The following is a 16,707-nucleotide window of genomic DNA, read 5'->3' on the forward strand; positions in this document are numbered from 1 at the left end:
TATGTCATCTATCACAATAAGTAATGGAGATGTTCGCGATATTCTTCTGAGTCTAGATACATCGAAAGCCATGGGGCCTGATGGCATTGGAAACATTATACTGAAACTAACTGCAACCTCTTTAACCCCGTTGTTAGCTAAGTTGTTCAACATCTCCCTTCGTAATAAAACGTATCCTACTTCTTGGAGACTAGCTTCGGTGATTCCGCTTCATAAGAAAGGTGATGAACACGATTGCTCAAACTATAGACCTGTAGCGTTAACAAGCTGTGTCGCTAAAGTTTTTGAAAAATGCATTTTTAAATACGTCTTCAACTTTCTCAGGGATAACAATATTTTATCAAACTTACAATCCGGATTTATGCCTGGTGATTCTACAGTAAATCAACTAACTTATCTTTATAATTTTATCGCAAGTGCCGTAGACCAAGGAAAGGAAATCAGAGCGGTATTCTGTGATGTAAGTAAAGCCTTTGACAAAGTTTGGCACAAAGGTATTATTCATAAACTTTACGCTTATGGTATACAGGGAGAACTTTTGGAGTGGTTTGAAAGTTATTTAGATAGTAGAATGCAGAAAGTGGTAATAAATGGATATAGTTCAGGTATCAAATCTGTGGAAGCTGGTGTACCCCAGGGTTACGTATTAGGACCACTTTGTCATCATTTATATTAATGACATTGTAGATGGTATAGACAGTAACATTCGCCTTTTTGCTGATGATACATCAATATATGCTATAATAAATGATCATATTACAGCAGCCGCAATTATAAACAATGATTTGGCAAAGATTTCAGACTGGGCCAGAAAGTGGCAGGTAAGTTTTAATCCTAGTAAGACTGAGAGTATAACATTCACTCGTAAAACGAAAAATTATGACAGGCCAAACTGACTAATGAATGGCGAAACTATTAAAGAAGTTGATAACCATAAACACTTAGGTATAACACTTCAAAGCGATTGTTCTTGGAAAGTTCATATAGGTGACATGGTAAAGAAAATTAGTCCAATGATCAATTGTCTGAGAAGTTTGAAATATCGTTTATCTCGGAAAACGCTAAATACTTTATATAACTCCTTTATCTTACCACTTTTTGATTACTGCTGTCATATATGGGATAACTGTACGATTGAACAGGCGATTTTACTGGAAAATTTACACTTAGACGCATTAAGAACTATATGCGGTGCGGTTCGTGGCACCAGTCATGATAAAATATACAAGGAAACTAATTATAGCACCCTGAAACAAAGACGATATCGCTCTAAACTTATAACTTTCTTTAAAATGTATCATCGTCTGACTCCTGATTATATGAATGATCTTGTACCAAGTAGAGTATTTCAACAAAGCAACTATAATCTTAGAGATAGTACTTCCACTCAAACTACTAACTGTAGAACCCAAAGATATTCTCAGTCATTTTTACCGAGCGCGATTATGTCGTGGAATTCATTGCCCGATGGAGCTGTAAACGCTATTTCCGTGAGGCAGTTTAAAACCATGATAAATCCAACAAAAACTGACAACTACTTTGATTTAAATTTTGGAACTAGATTTTGTCAAATCATCCATTGTTGCCTCAAGCTCGGCTGTAGTGATCTGAACGCAGACAGATATAATCGACATATATCAGAAACAGCTACGTGTTCATGTGGTCATTATAACGAAGACGTCATTCACTACCTTTTTACATGTCGGAACTATCACAATTTAAGAACAACGGTGTATTTTTATATTCAAGGATTCGATGTGAAAACTACCTTATACGGTAACGGCGCATTGGATAACTCAACAAATTGTGACATTCTAAACTCATTACACCAGTTCATTTCTAAAAGTAAGCGCTTTCAGTGATTATCACCTCTACATATACATGTATATTCAACGCAAGACAAGATTTATATAACTTGATTTTCTGCGGCAGCTCTTTTCGTTGCTAGGCACAACCAACACTATAACCAAATATTTATTATTCAATCATTTTTCTGAGTGTAATTTTGTTTCAGTAGTATTCTTTTCTTGTCGGACTATTTCAAATATGTATCCAGCTATATTGGAACCGTGTACTGGAGCGGCGTTTATATAAGCCACTTGGCTTGTTCGCCTATCCAGGTTTCTCTATTGACGGAATAAAAATATGTTTAAAACATATGGTTCAGCTGTAAGATAAAACATTTTCCATTTCCCTCAGCTGCGCATAGATCTATTACGGTTGACACACATCGTATCAATGTGAATAAAGGAGCAGCTTTTGTCTATTGCATCCATAGAGTTATGTGCTTCATGTTTGACTCACCAACTTCTAGAATGCCGATCAAGGAATTAGAAAGCACAAAAGATTTAAAAATAAAATCAATGATTAGATGTTTTAATCCTAACGCCACGGAGCTTGGTAGATTTAAACATAAAACAACTGACTGTATCTGTGCGAGACCAACTTCCTGTGCATCATTGTAAGTGGCAACAGGAAAAAGGAAATAGAAAGGGTAGTTCCCACAAAGCGACGACAATACATGCACGTCAGTACCAGCACTTGCAGACCATGAAGGTAAATACTGTTTACTCTTCAGTTCATTCAAACTGTTAATTTGTGTACATTTTTCCTTTCATGTATGATAAAAAATCACAAATTCTTTACATGTATGGTTATAAATACGTATGTGTATACTTGCAATCCACACCAGGTTGTTGGCGTATTGCAGACACTACGTTTGCATGACTACACTTCTGTTCATCGCATGGGTGGTTTCTGAATCCGCTTGCGTATACTTGCAATCGACAATTCTGTGTCGTAGGCCCAACGTTCGTTTGACGAGACCACAGATCTGAGATGTATTATCTGTCTGTACACACTTGTAGCAGCTATAACTGGAGATCAGGCAGGTAAGTAATGGAGCGATGAACACAGTGATTTCAGCATCTAAGAAAAGATTAAATATAAGTGGTAAGTAAATGTATATATCATACAATCTTGGCATCATCTGTGGTCTAACGTTAAATGACCTGGGACTAACCGTCACCTAACAACAATGATGGATAACAATACATTGTTTTGCAACCGGAACCAGAAATATGTGAGGTCAGTGAGACTTCTTCATTTGTTTTATATTTAGATCTACAACTTGAAGATTAAGAAAACACTCTCCTAAAGACAGTATGACAAGAAGAATGGCTTCAGCTTTCAAACTGTCCACCCTTCGTGTAGACCATGTAACTATATCTCCAGCCGATACAGCCAGCATGTCAATTCTCTCGTTCATAGTTAGGTGACGGTTATAATGTCGTCGTCAAACAACACTTCGAAACTTTATTCACTAAAATAAGCATTATGCTCCTTGAAAATGGTAAGAATTAATTAATTTAACGGCTGTTGTAACAAGGAATACTAGGGTACAGCTGGCAAAACGACGGTGTAGTTGTACGGAGAATCGTCACAGAGATTATTTTAACGTCACTGCCCTTGCAGAATTCCATACCATGATCAAATGGTTTTGTTTCATGTAACAGGTTGATCTTGCCATGAATAACTACATGTAACGACTCAAAGGGACCACTAACTCTAGTTGGATGAAACCGTAGTTATACGCACTGTGGCTGAAGTATACATCAAGTGGCCAAAACACAGTTCGTTATAAAAGTGTTCGTTATATACCTAGTTTACTTATATATTTGCTTCATGACTTCACAGATGGTGCAACATGCCGGGATTCAAGTCCAACGGTATGTATCAAGAGTCGTTGTGGAAATCCAGGTATCGCTGAACACTGCCGGAGGACGTGCGGTCGCTGTAACGTAACGGGTTTGTGTTGCTGTCTTTATATTTGTATTCCTTCCAAATGGAATGTATTCAGAGATGTATGACAGACCAACATTGATACAGTAATACGTGAATTGCTTATGTGGCATATATTATACTAATAATAATAATAAGCAATGATTCAGTGTCAGTTAATGGTATCCATGGTGAGATTCCTAGTACCAGGTTTACCGACTTACTGCGAAGAAAAAGAAAATGATAGTATAATCCAAGAACCTGATTGACCTGTTCCATCCATTCACCTTTTTCTCTTTAGCTGAGATATGTCAAATGATTGCCAATGATACAATGTACACACCTGCAGTAATGTTTGGTTATATTGTACTTTGCTCACATCTGCTTCGATTTCAATTTGAAGAAAACATGAATGAGGGTTCGAATTCCCAAATCGATCCAATTATGATCATTTTCACAAAAAAACCCTACCCATTTTGGTTTTGGTTGAAATATACAAAGCGGCCAGGTAACATCGAAAAACTATAGAAATATTGATGTAATTCCTTCTGTTTGGGGCATAAACGCCATAACGAAATGACGAATTAATCGATAATCAGTGTTTAAATTTCCGAAGTGTCGACCGACCGGAACGGTCTCAAAAGATCATGGACAATAAATTTCAAAAGTAGCCGTTCCGGTGGTTTGGTAGATATTTTCGGGGGTCTACACAGTAAATATTTCAAGTCATCAGACAGGGTATTTTCGTCAGTTTGAGGTGTTTAAGGTATTATGATCATTATGTTAAACTATTTACGATTGGACAGTTTATTTTACAATAACCAATCACAACACATGCATACTTCCAGCTTACCTTAACAAGGCGCATTGCCTGTTAGTGCTATGCTGTTCATTGCGATGCCTACAAACAGTAGAGTATTCAGAAACCTGCTGAAAACCGGACATGCAAGTTTGTAGCCGGACTGGTGTAATTGTCTAAGTTACCCGTCCGGCTGTAAACGGCTTCGAAATTTTGGGAGTTTTAAAACACTGCAATAATTGATTTTGTATTTATTTTACTAGATTGTGCAGTAGGTATGTACAGGACTGGCGACTCCTGCACAGAATGTCAGAGACAAACTCAGGATGACCATGATGAATGTACCAGAACGTGTCCGGTAACGGGAAGATGGGGAGAAGCATGTAGCAAAGCGATGTGGAGTTGGATGCCGGAGTCTGGTGTGCTATCAGTGGTCAGGGAGTGTGTCCATGGTTTGCATTGGGGTAAATATGGACAACGATGTGACCTCAACTGTTATCACTGTGGTGTCTGTGGCAATGGAGTCTCGAAATGTGACCGTGAAGATGGTTCTTGTATCTGTGGGTGTTCAGGAAACTTGTACGGAGTTAAATGTGACAAACAATGCAATAGTAAGTGTCTAAATACGTTATGCAATAGTACAACAGGTGCATGTACACACGGGGTGCCTAGAAGGTATGTTTGGATGGCAGTGCGACACAGCCTGCAGTGCCACATGTCTTCACGGTACATGCTACCAGAATGGATCATGCATGACGTGTGTACAGGGATATCATGGTGAACAATGTCGGGAGAGGTGTTCCAGGAACTGTGGTAGTGAGACATGTAGTAGAGATGGGAGATGCAGTCCTTGTAAACCTGGCTACTTCAAAACACACTGCCAGGAGAAATGCAGCGACAATTGTCTGAATGAAACATGCAGTCAGAACAACGGGAAATGTGATTATGGTTGTGTTTCGGGCTGGCATGGCGACACCTGTTCTGTTAAATGTCCTGAGAACTGTGCTACCGACAAGTGCAGCAGAGACAATGGTTCGTGTTCAGATGGATGTGTAGCTGGTGCTTACGGTCAGCACTGTACCCCTCACATGCAGTAGCAACTGTACAGACATGGAATGTGCCACTACCGACACAGGTAGAAGCAAACCTGTCTGTACTTTGGGATGTCAAGCAGGACTGTGGGGAGAATACTGTGACAACGAGTGTCCCGACCACTGTTCAGTGTGCAACAGAAGTACTGGGTCCTGCCTGGAATGTGAGCATTAACTATACGATATGGATGTCTTGATATGATCACTGTCAGAAATGTATCTTGGTATCCAAATCTAACTTGGGTAAAGTGTTATCCCAAATCCCAAATATAGCATGTGTTACACGTGGAGCACGTTCAAAATAATATTGTATGTTCATAAGTTGAGGCTGTTATGAATTCTTTATTGTAAAGAAAATGAAAGTTGGATTTTAAAAACAAAGTTGCCCTTATAAGATAATCTTAATAGTAAATGTATTTCTTTTCCTTTCTTGAAATACATGTATACTCTTGTCGGACTATTATCAGGGTATATATGCTGTTATCACTTCCTGAATTCACAGCTAGTCACGGTCCCAACATAACCCAGATTATCGGGCCGGCAAAAGCGTTGTATGCTAATCTTCGTTGTACTGGAGATTACCGTGACAAGTGTAACACGACGGTGTTATGTGCCCTTTGATGTTAAGGCGGTTTCTGTGCTCAGATTTGTGTTATGGGTCTATTTAAAGGTATTTGTTTGTTATTTAACTATAGCTACACATATTACAAATGGTAAAACAGAGGGCACAGCTTACAATTGCAGTCCTATTCTGTGGTTCTTTAAGTAAATATTTCACTGTGAAACACATTGCATTGTTTTCAGTGTAGGTAAAGGGTAGGCTTGGCGAAATTTAATATAGTATATTTAAGTTCGCATGGAAGATAGAAGAATATCTAATGAAAGATATGAAAACAAATTGTCAAATAGCAAATGTCCGGTAATCAGTAAGCTGTGTCATATTCATCATGATGTAAAGAATAGCCATCGATATTATCCTCTCTCAAGCAAATAAAGCAAAAATATCTAAAGAGGCTGTGGTGGACGTTAGTGAGTGTGTTTGTTTGAGGAGTGGTAGTAGAACGTGTGGCACGAGATTTACGTGACAAGAATCTCAATCCAAGTACAACTATTGCTTTCCTTACATTCATATTCCTTTTTGAGTGGCATTTTAGAAGTTGGGAAGTACAATATAGGACAAACTTTATGGATAACAACTTCTTTTTATTCGTGAGTGCGACATTTCGATACAGATTCTTGTACCGTTGTCAAGCATAATGGAACATGAAGAAGGGGAAGTGTATATATCCTCGATGTAACAATGTAACAAAGAAAACAATATAATTAACATAATTGGCTAGGCAGAAAGCTGCTGAAGCCAGAGAGTAGACAAAGGACAGGTGTGGAAGCCAATGATGTACAAATAATAATGAGATGATTATACAGCAGAGTTTATACAGTAGGTTGGGCTTGGTGGATGAGTGCATCATAAGCGGATGGAATGAAGTATCCTTGGTCTCTGTTGGTGGTAGGCTTTGGCGTTTGATGTGGATGGCTTCGGTGAGCTTGCGTTTAGTGAAGTCTGTTTGTTTGTTGAGAGAATGGTGATGTCAGACCACTCTATTTGATGATTGGGGCTTGCTTTTATGTGGTCGGAAATGGCTGATTTGCTGTCGGAATTGGTAACAGAGGTCTGATGTTCTTTCACTCGGGTGTTGATAGGTCGGGAAGTTTCGCCTATGTAGCTCAGCCCACAATCACAGTTTATTTTGTAGATGACACATTTTGGGTTGTTGTTCTTTACGGTGGCGGGTTTTCTTCCGTTGGCATGGAGAATGTTGTTAAGGTAAAAGCAAGCCCCAATCATCAAATAGAGGTAGAAGTTATTATCCATAAAGTTTGTCCTATATTCATATTCCTTGTCCATGTTTCCTTGTGAAACCGAAATGTTGTACACCATCAGAGAAATAAGCTTTGTATTTATATGAAAACGCGGCAGATACTATCCATCACACATCCATCCATCCATCCATACACCACATAAATAAATCCATACACCCATCCAACCATACATCCCCATCCATCATCCATCCATCCATCCTTCCATACACCCATCCATCCATCCATCCATAAATCCATACACCCATCCATCCATCCATCCATAAATACATACGTACGTACGTCCGTCCATCCATCTATCCATCCATACACCCATCCAACATCCATCAATCCATCCATACACCACATAGAGACATACAGACATATATGCATACATACATGCAGACAGACAGACAGACAGACAGACATTAGAATTATTCTGCTGTACTGTGCAGAGAATTATTACGATGCTACAGTTGTCATACTTTCAGGGTCCTACGACTCCTACGTCCAGTCCCTTCACAGACTTGTCGTCGTCTTGTCAGCATGTCTCGGTGTTCTCATCCTTGGCATTGCCGTCATGATCGTCAGGTGAAATCTTTGCAAACTCTTTTTGATACAAGCGAAAGAAATTACGCCGGGTCAAACCAGCTCAATAGCCAATTCAATGAACCTGTACTGAATAATATGTAATATAATTTCAGTTTCTATTACAGTATTGTGAGTCAATGTAACTGGTATTATTATATCTCACAATCTTATAACATTAACAGAAATGCTTTCTTTGGTGGTATGTGTGTATCTGAAACCTTTAACATATATTCATGAACACCTTTAACGACTTAACATGTTTCTATCAGGAGGAGAGAGGTACCTCTCTGTCCGGGTTTCCACAGAGGTATATCACCAATCAACCCTGACAGCAGACCAGAAGAAATCTCACTGCAAGAGTTTAATGTATCATGCAACAGTGAAAATTCTCAGTATGACGTGATCCCGGATATAAATAACGACCTCGCTGTGGAAGAGAGAGACTACGAACAACTGCAAGCACCCCGACCAGACACTGGCTACATGCCGTTATTATATACTTGGCAGTGAGATAAACTTGAGTGTCAGTAAAAGATCCTCTATTTATTACCTGTGTCACTGCAATTTGATGATGTCATCAACAGTGTCTTATTACCCGCAACAATATTTCTATCAATATTGCGTGTATGTATATATTGTATATGATCTTTGAATGCTTTTCTGTATGACTATAGGGTTTTCAAAATACGTACTTTTGTCCTCACAAGCACGGAAATGAAACATGAAAGGATTTATTACGTGATGTCTTAAATGCAACTATATTCGTTGTGTGTAGAGTAGTGTTTGACAGTTCCTATGTAAATGGGCGGAGGGGTAGCCTAGTGGTTAAAGCGTTCGCTCGTCACGCCGAAGACCCGGGTTCGATTCCCCACAAGGGTACAATGTGTGAAGCCCATTTCTGGTGTCCCCACTGTGATATTGCTGGAATATTGGAAAAGCGGTGTAAAACTAAACTCAATCACTCACTCCTATGTAAATGTCAGGAACAGCAACAAATATATCTCTAATTTTGTACAGAGTTGCTCACATATTTTGTAAATAAATCCTTATAAAGTCGTTTATTTCCAATGCGTTGATAGAATCCTTCGCCCTTCTGACGTGTTTGGAAATGGGTGAAAATCAAAATGTTATAAGATATTTGCATTTTTCCTTAACAGAATATACATGATACACTCAGTAAGGTCAGGTCAGCCCCTCAGAAACAAATTTATAATTGTTTCATTCACTGGCTAGAGTGAATGACCATTCATAAAGAATGGTGAATAAAAAAGAGATTGGTACTTATTCCACTGTAGTTATCGACAAAATGCTTTTGCCGCTTTGGGTAACCAAATAGAATAAACTTAAACTTAAAAACAGTGCACATCTTGACTGGACATGCGAAATACATACAGGGAGTCAAGTAATAAGTTTGAAATTACTCGAATTACATATAACGGTATGGTAGTTTTGGATGTCGCAATTGTTCAGAACTGCAGAAATGTTGGTACGTTTAATCCGAAAAGAATACATTTGATGAAGATGATGATTTTGCAACACAGTGGGTGGGTTGTTGTGTTGGAATGGGTAGGGGTAGGGAGAGGGCGGTTGTATGAAACATGATATACGTGAGCGTATACTGTGGAAAGGGATCCTGGGTAATGAATGACAGTAGCACAAGGATGGCTACATTATGCATAGTTATGGCTACAAAAGTATTTCAGAAAGAAATATGTATGGAAAGTGTTTGATGCAGACAATAGATTGTGGGTAGGTAGTTATATTTGTTATAATGTCATGTTCTTTGCAAGTACGAATGCTTGCTTTCAAAGACATTTTGAAACAAATGTCCACAAACGTTTAACAAGTATGAAATGGATAAACGCTTTGTTCGAAAGAGCAATGTTGTGCGAAAATGGAAACCCTTACCTGGAATACAAACTGTATCTTGCATTTTGAAATGCATTTTCACACAACAAATATACTCTCCCCAAAAAGAAACGCATCATGAAAATAGCAATTTCATGTAGCAATGAATTAAAACGTGATTCATTTTACAAAAGGTTTTTGCTCTGTTTATGAGTCCTATGGTGTTTATGTTTTGAAACATCACAACAAAACGCACCATCCGTAAAATACCCGTATTTAACAGCATGATTTTCAATTTCGGCGTGTCGTGTCACAGAGATACACAATTCACATGCAATGCACGTGGAAAGTTGGGGATCAGATAGTCTCCAATGATGGGTATAAAAGGTTGATCGCTGTCTGTCGATTATTCACTGTATTTGGAATATATGTTGACGAACGCAAAATGCCACGTCTAAGTGAAGCCAACCGTCATATCGCCATTGGTTTGCTTGAAGCTGGCCAGTCTCAACGTGCAGTTGCCCGACGCATGAATGTTCACCAAAGCACCATTTCACGGCTCTGGGAGAGATATCGCAGGCAGAATTCGGTAGCAGATGCCCCTCGTAGTGGGCGACCTCGAGCGACCATTGCGGCGCAGGATCGCTACATCCGGGTACATCACCTGCGTCATCGAACAGCTACGGCGACCAGTACCGCTCGACAGACCGTCAGGAACAAGTTGAGAGAGGCTGGTTTCAATGCCAGAAGACCTTATTTTGGCCCTGTGCTTCGACAACAACATCGTCGACATCGAGTTCAATGGTGCACCAACGTTCAGGCCTGGAACCTACCGAATTGGCGTAGAATCTGGTTCAGTGATGAATCACGATTTCTATTGGAACGACGCGATGGAAGAATGCGGGTGTACAGACGACGCTTGCGTTCCCCAGGTGGACAGATTCGGCCGGGGAAGTGTTATGATGTGGGGAGTGATCACCTGCCGTAGGAGAAGTGATTTGGTGATGATCCAGGGCAACCTGACAGCTCAACGGTACTGTGACGAAATCGTACGCCCCCACCTCCTTCCAATCATTGATCGCACAGAGGGAGTTGTTTCAACAGGACAATGCCAGGCCCTACACAGCACGTCACACTAGAGACTTCCTCCAGAACCAAAACATCAATGTGCTCCCCTGGCCCTCAAGATCACCGGACTTAAACCCGATCGAACACCTGTGGATGCCCTGGACAGACGGGTGCGACGCCGTAACCCTCAGCCTCAGACACTTCAGCAACTCGCACAGGCACTACAGGCAGAGTGGGCTGCGATTGGGCAACACGAGATTGTGAGACTTATTCGTTCGATGCCGAGGCGATGCCGTGCAGTTCTGGATGCCCACGGTGGTCACACGAGGTATTGACTTCAGCGCCACCACACGTCTCCATGTGACACTCAAACTGACTTTCCTCGAGTTGGTGCCAACGACGGATAAGTCTCCATTCCCAGTATGCAATTTCGCCATATTTCATTTACTCATAAAGCCTACAAGATGTTTCAAAATAAATATAAAAATACAGTTGAAATTCCTATATGCGTTTCTTTTTTTGGAGAGTATATACACGTTTTCTAACAGCGGTACTTTTAATGCGGTATTTTGTAATATTGAGAGGAATAATAATCGGATTACTATCAGCCAATCACCACACTCACAAAAACATGGACACACTGTAAAGGCGGGGGCTATGCGATGCTAATGAGGGGTTATGGTGTGACCTAAGTTGTTTCATCAGGATCATATCATTCAAAGACCTTAGTCCTAAATACAGTTTTCTTTTATGACAGGGGGGGTATAGTCTTATTTAAGGCCCCAGAAACCAAAACGGGTGTTCGATACTATTACCTGTTCTTTCTTATACCGGACCATAAGCCCAGTTTCTGTTCAAGTGGTCTCTTTGAAGTGACTTTTCATGTTTGACGTGGTCTGGAACAGACAAGTGAAAAGCATTATACGCGATATTTGATTAGAATGATAATGTCTTATCTCTGTGATTGACTGATTGACTTTGAAAATCTATAAGAACAATAATGATATAACAAATAAGTCTTCATATGTTCATATGGCTTCGGTGGCAGAAAGATCTGAGATACCATTTCCTTTGTCAGGGAAAGATACTAGATGACACTACAATGTCCTGCAAACGCCACCAAACACATAGCTTCCGTGAACTTCAGTTTTTTGTTAATAAACACACTTTTCAAACTCATTTCATTTGCAACACACACGCTCACACGCACACACATACACACATACACACACATGTAAAATATCATCATCCCACATGTTCCAGGGGCGATGGGGTAGCCTAGTGGTTAAAGCGGTCGTTCGTCACGCCGAAGACCCGGGTTTGATTCCCCACACGGGCATAATGAGTGAAGCCCATTTCTGGTGTCCTCCGCAATGATACTGCTGGAATATTGCTAAAAGCGGCTTAAATCCCAACTCACTCACTCAATCACTCACTCACCCAATGCTCCACATACATCTACACTCAGGTGAGGCAGTATGGGTACGAATATCCCAAACATGACATTCGTTAATCGACGTCCACCGAGTATAAGGTTCAGCTGTAAGATAAAACCGTTTCCATTTCCCTCAGCTGCGCATAGATCTATTACGGTCGACACACATCGTATCAATGTGAATAAAGGAAGGATAATTAATGATGCACGTATTCATGTGCACACCATAAAAGCATAAGAGTAAAGCATACAACTTTATGGTTGACAACTTTGTCTATTGCATCCATAGAGTTATATGCTTCATGTTTGACTCACCAACTTCTAGAATGCCGATCAAGGAATTAGAAAGCACAAGAGATTTAAAAATACTAGCATCAATGATTAGATCTTTCAACGTGTAAAGATCCTAACGCCACGGAGCTTGGTCGATTTAAGCATAAAACAACTGACTAAAGCTGTGCGAGATCAACTTCCTGTGCATCATTGTAAAGTGACAACAGGAAAAGGAAAGAGAAAGTGTAGTTCCCAAGAAAGACGACAATACATGTACGTCAGTACCAGCACTTGCAGACCATGAAGGTAAATGCTGTTTTACTCTTCAATTCATTCAAACTGTTAATTTTTGTACATTTTTCCATTCATGTATGATAAAAATCACAAATTCTTTACATGTATGGTTATAAATACGTATGTGTGTATACTCTGCAATCCACACTCAGTTTGTTGGTGTATTTCAGACACTACGTTTGAATGACTACACTACTGATCTTACATCACTCTTTGCTACATGTTACTGGGTCGATATGCATCTTAACCAATTGGATATCATTGGTGAATAAGTAATGATTCAAATAAACGTGCCCACGTTATGAAAGAGCTAGAGATTTGAAACGGATGCCAATCAATGTTTAATATATCCCTCCTAAACCCAAATTAAGCTATGGTAAGTTACATTGACAAACGTATTTTGGGGACGAAATATTATTACCTCACAAAGCCATTGAGAGTTACGGTTGTAAAACTTTCAACGACTAGGCGAGACTTCCCGTGATTCATTTCGAATAGCAATAGAAGTGGGAAATAGAAAGAATCGTCTTCACAAATACGACAGAACATGTACATCAATACGAACTTTACAGGGAAACCGTGAAGATAGATAATGTTAACTTTTTCAGCTTTGTTATTGTACTTTTCGATTCATATTTGATAAATATTCAAAGATTTGCATGTTCATCGCATGGGTGGTTTCTAAATCCGTTTGCGTATACTTGTAATCGACAATTCTGTGTCGTAGGCCCAACGTTTGTTTGACGAGACCACAGATCTGAGACGTATTATCTGGTCTGTACACACTTGTAGCAGCTATAACTGAGATCAGACAGGTGGAGTAATTGAGTTGATGAACACAATGATTTCAGCATCTAAGAAAAGATTAAATATATAAGTGGTAAGTAAAATGTATATATCATACAATCTTGGCATCATCTGTGGTCTAACGTTAAATGACCTGGGACTAACCGTCACCTAACAACAATGATGGATAAATAATACATTGTTTTGCAACCGGAACCAGAAATATGTGAGGTCAGTGAGACTTCTTCATTTGTTTTATATTTAGATCTACAACTTGAAGATTAAGAAAACACTTTAATAAAGACAGTATGACAAGAAGAATGGCTTCAGCTTTCAAACTGTCCACCCTTCGTGTAGACCATGTAACTATATCTCCAGCCGATACAGCCAGCATGTCAAATCTCTCGTTCATAGTTACAATTAATGCTTGCCGAGGTGACGGTTATAATGTCGTCGTCAAACAACACTTCGAAAACCTTTATTCACTAAAATAAGCATTATACTCCTTGAAAATGGTAAGAATTAATTAATTTAACGGCTGTTGTAACAAGGAATACTAGGGTACAGCTGGCAAAACGACGGTGTAGTTGTACGGAGAATCGTCACAGAGATTATTTTAACGTCACTGCCCTTGCAGAATTCCATACCATGATCAAATGGTTTTGTTTCATGTAACAGGTTGATCTTGCCATGAATAACTACATGTAACGACTCAAAGGGACCACTAACTCTAGTTGATGAAACCGTAGTTATACGCACTCGTGGCTGAAGTATACATCAAGTGGTCAAAACAGAGTTCAAGCTATAAAAAAGTGTTCGTTATAAGAGTGTTCGTTATATACGTAGTTTACTATAACTAAAAAAGGAGGAACACCGTAAGAAATTAAATGCTTACGTAGGATATGCACTTCATGACTTCACAGATGGTGCAACATGCCGGGATTCAAGTCCATCGTTATGTATCAAGAGTCGTTGTGGACAGCCAGGTATCGCTGAACGCTGCCGGAGGACGTGCGGTCGCTGTAACGTAACGAGGTTTGTGTTGCTGTCTTTATATTTGTATTCCTTCCAAATACAATGTATTCAGAGATGTATGACAAACCAACATTGATACAGTAATACGTGAATTGCTTATGTTGCATATTAAACAATGATTCAATGTTAGTTAATGCTATCCATGGTGAGATTCATAGTACCAAGTTTACCGACTTACTGCGAAGAAAAGGATATAGATAGTATAATCCAAGAACCTGATTGACCTGTTCCATCCATTCACCTTTTTTTTAGCTGAGATATGTCAAATGATTGCCAATGATACAATGTGCACACCTGCAGTAATGTTTGGTTATATTGTACTTTGCTCACATCTGCTTCGATTGCAATTTGAAGATAACATGAATGAGGGTTCGAATTCCCAAATGGATCCAATTATGATCATTTTCACCTGCACAAAACCCTACCCATTTTGGCTTTGCTTGAAATATAATCAAAGCGGCCAGGTAACATCGAAAAACTATAAAATATTGATGTAATTGTACTTGTTTGGGCATAAACGCCATAACGAAATGACGAATATAATCCATAATCTGTGTTTAAAATTCTGCCTGGCTCGACCGACCGAAACGGTCTCTTTTCATCTCAAATTTCAAAAAGTAGCCGTTCCGGTGGTTTGGTAGATATTTTTACCCCTAACAGTAAATATTTCATAATATCAGACAGGTTCTCTTTTCGTCAGTTTGAGGTGTTTAAGGCATTATGATAACTATGTTAAACTATTTACGATTGGACAGTTTATTTTACAATAACCAATGCACTACCCATGCATACTTTCAGCTTACCTAAACTCGGCGCATTGCCTGTTAGTGCTATGCTGTTCATTGCGATGCCTACAAAACAGTAAAGTATCTGAAACCCGCTGAAAACCGACAGGCAAGTTTGTAGCCGGACTGGTAAAATTTTTCAAGCTACCAGTCCGGCTGTCTGGCTTCGAATTTTGGGAGTTTTAACAATTCACCGTAATTGATTTTGATTTCTTTACTCAGATTGTAGGTAGTAGGCATGTGTACAGGACCGGCGACTCCCTGCACAGAATGTCAGAGAAACCCCAGGAATGACCATGATGAATGTACCAGAAACGCAAGCCCTGCAAAGGGAAGATGGGGGAGAAGCATGCAACAAACGATGTGGAGCTGGATGCCGGAGTCTGGCGTGCTATCAAAGTGGTCAGGGAGGTGCCTGGCTGTATCAGGGGATAAACATGGACAACGATGCGACCCTCAACCGTGATCACCGTGGGGTCTGTGGCGATTGGAGTCTCGAACTGCGACCGAAGATGGTTCTGTATCTGCGGTTGTTCAGGAAACTTGTACGAGTTAAATGTGACAAACAATGCAATAGCAAGTGTCTCAATACGTTATGCAATAGCTACCAACAGGTGCATGTACGCGCTATGGAGTAAGTGCTCGATGGCAGTGCAACTCAGCCTTAGTGTCATGATGTCTTCAACACCGTACATGCCACCAGAATGGATCGTGCATGACGTGTGTACAGGAGATATCATGGTGAACAATGTCGGGTGAGGTGTTCGAGGAACTGTGGTAGTGAGACATGTAGTAGAGATGGAGATGCGGTCCTTGTAAACCTGGTTACTCAAACACACTGCCAGGAGAAATGCAGCGACAATTGTCTGAAGGTTACGCAGTCAGAACAACGGAAATGGATGGTTGTGTTCCGGGCTGGCATGGCGACACCTGTTTGTTAAATGTCCTGAGAACTGTGTTACCGACAAGTGCAGCAGAGACTGACGAGACTTGATAGACCAGATTGATATAATAACGATTGATTATAGGATCTTGATATCCCATTTTAATTGAATAGAACCTCCA

General features: G+C 39.8%; 1 pseudogene; it reads left to right on the forward strand.

The window, feature by feature from the left end:
- The first annotated feature begins 2,538 nt into the window (after positions 1 to 2,538).
- On the forward strand, positions 2,539 to 8,180 carry LOC124282332 (annotated as a pseudogene).
- Positions 8,181 to 16,707: the final 8,527 nt, after the last annotated feature.

This window comes from Haliotis rubra, unplaced genomic scaffold, assembly GCF_003918875.1.
Source record: "Haliotis rubra isolate DU_JTF1 unplaced genomic scaffold, ASM391887v1 Scf298, whole genome shotgun sequence".
Classification (NCBI taxonomy): Eukaryota; Metazoa; Mollusca; class Gastropoda; order Lepetellida; family Haliotidae; genus Haliotis; species Haliotis rubra.